The sequence below is a fragment of the Solanum stenotomum genome, chromosome 1 (genome assembly GCF_019186545.1).
Source record: "Solanum stenotomum isolate F172 chromosome 1, ASM1918654v1, whole genome shotgun sequence".
NCBI classification, from domain to species: Eukaryota; Viridiplantae; Streptophyta; class Magnoliopsida; order Solanales; family Solanaceae; genus Solanum; species Solanum stenotomum.
Genome location: NC_064282.1, coordinates 19,177,044 through 19,180,116, shown reverse-complemented (window position 1 = coordinate 19,180,116; position 3,073 = coordinate 19,177,044).

The window sequence follows — 3,073 nt, the reverse complement described above, 5'->3', positions numbered from 1 at the left end:
ATTCCGAAAATGAGTAATTGATTAATAAAAATAAGAAAAATATGAAAAAAATATAAAATAACGCAAAAAATTTACAAATAAATATAGTAATCTTAAATTCAACAATTTCAATAATTTTTTAAAAATTTTATTTTTTTCGGTAAATCCCAAAAAGGAATAATTGATTAATAAAAAAATATGAAAAGTATGAAAAAAAATATAAAATTAACACCAAAAATTCATAAATAAATATAGTAACCTTAAATTTAACAATTTCAATAAATTTTTTTAATTTTTTATTTTTTCAGCAAATCCCGAAAATGAGTAATTTCTTAATAAAAAAAAGGAAAAATATGAAAAAAAATATATATAAAATTTACGCCAAAAATTCACAAATAAATATAGTAACCTTAAATTCAACAATTTCAACAATTTTTTTAATTTTTATTTTTTTTGGTAAATCCCGAAAATGAGTAATCGGTTAAGAAAAAATAGGAAAAATATGAAAAAAATATAAAATTAAAGCCAAAAATTCACAAATAAATATAGTAACCTTAAATTCAACAATTTCAACAATTTTTTAAATTTATATTTTTTTCATATTTTTTATTAATCAATTACTCATTTTTGGGATTTACCGAAAAAAATAAAAATTTAAAAAAATTGAAAATGTTGAATTTAAGGTTACTATATTTATTTGTGAATTTTTGGCATAAATTTTATATATTTTTTTCATATTTTTTCTTTTTTTTTATTAATAAATTACTCATTATCGAGATTTATCGAAAAAAATAAAAATTAAAAAAAATTGTTGTATTTAAAGTTACTATATTTATTTGTAATTTTTTTGCGTTAATTTATTAAAAATTTTCATATTTTTTACTAATTAATTACTCATTTTCGAAATTTATCGAATTTTTTTTTATTGAATTTAAGGTTACAATATTTATTTGTGAATTTTTTTGCGTTAATTTTATTTATTTTTTCATATTTTTCCTTTTTTTTTTATTAATCAATTACTCATTTTCGGGATTTACCCAAAAAATAAAAGTTTAAACAAAATTGTTGAAAATGGGTCGGGTAGTTTATTTAAAAGGGGGTTGATTTATGGATCGGATTAGGTGTTTATGGATCCGAATTTTTTAGAGGCATAATTGATCCTTTTCCATTTTCATATAAATGCATGTACAAGGTCAAAATGACATGGCAATTTCATGTGCATTTAAAGAAATGTAAAATGAACTGGATATGTCCAGCAGATCAACTAACGCTCATAAAGGCATATCTATACCAAAAGTTGGATGGCGAGAGCATGAGTGGACTAAACTTTAAACGGATGATATATCTATACCTTTTCGAATAGTTTAGGAGCATATTTGACCCTTTTCCCTTATAAAAGTGTCATTACTTTCATATCTGCAATTGTGTGGAAGCATTTGTCAGTCCTGGACCATTTTGACTCTAGTCAAATAAAATTCAAACTTCCATATTCTCCTCCTTTCTTTTTTCTTTAAGAGCAATTTTCAGAAATGATTATTGTTTAATTAGCTCAAATTAACTGCTCATAACTATAGTTTTGGAATTTGTAATTGGGACAATGTTTCGATTTCAAGTTGTTGTTTTAACTTCTGACAGAGAGTTTTACTTCTTTTTTGCTCTCTTATAACTCGAACTCATAATCTAAAAATTAAAGTGGAAGATATTTACTATCTGAACAATATCTTCGGTCTTCCACCTTGTTTGGATGGTTGTTACTTGTTACTGTTGTATATTGTTAGTTTAAATACACTATGTATATATTTGTTTTGATTTTTATTTAAATTTTATTGTATTATATCGTTTAAATTCATTATTAGGTAACGATAAAAAGTTTCATTTTATGTAATAACGACTGATTTGATGTGATCGCGTTGTTATTTTAATAGTTTTTTCTCATTTTTGTCTTTACTTATTTTTAAATAATTTCACTATCCCTTAATCTACCTTCTCATAATAGCTCTATTTCGTACCATACTTTTTCAATAGGTTTCATCATTCAAATTATTTATGTGTGACATTATATAAAATCAAAGAACAATATAATATAACCAAATGCTGTATTCATTAAAAGCAAAATAATGCATGCATTAATTATATGTATTAGTAGTCCCTTGTTTGGTGCATTTTTTCATGTTATAACTAAAACATTAGTTATACACTCTATTGTGTATTGAGGAGTGTATTATTAATACCATGGATTTCTAGGTATTAGTAATGCAAATGATTTAATACATTCATTAATATGGTTAAAGACCCAATTACCCCTCAAAAGTACTTTTACATCTTTTTCACCATAATTGTGAATGATACTTTTGTAAATAAATATTTTTATACAATGCATACTATTTTTAATACACCAAACCAAACAATGCATAAAAAATAATCTATGTATAACTAATACATGCATTACTAATGCAAACATTACTAATACACTCTATTGGATATTATTTTTATACACTCTACCAAACGACCCCTATCGTTCGATATTTTAATACAATACAATAAGCAACAACCGTCCAAACAGAACAGTGCATAATTGCAAAGCATTGGCTGATTTAAGGTGTGTTTGGTATGAAGGAAAACATTTTCCGGAAAATATTTTTCAATTTTTTCATGTTTGGTTGGGTTGGGTTAAATGTTTTGGAAAATGTTTTCCAAATCAACTCATTTTCCTCAAATTTAAGGAAAATGACTTTCCTTCAAAACTTAAGAAAAACATTTTCCAAAACTCTCTTCCAACTTCCAATTAAAAAAAAAATTGTTGAAAAAATCAATTTACTTTGTCCTTACACTCAAACCAACCCCCCAACCACCCCCCTCCCCCACAAAAAAAGTTTTAAAGTTTGTTTTTAAATTCAATATTTTTACCCCACCCTCATCCGGTCACCCTACCACCGCCCCTCCCAAAAATATATTAAAAGTTGTTTTTAAAAGATATTTCTAATTTCAATTTTTTATTTTTTACCCCCACCCCCTATCCTCGCCCCCCAGCCCCCTATCAGCCCCCACCCCCTTCAAAAAGAAAAAAAATTAAGTTTGTTTTAAAAAAAATATT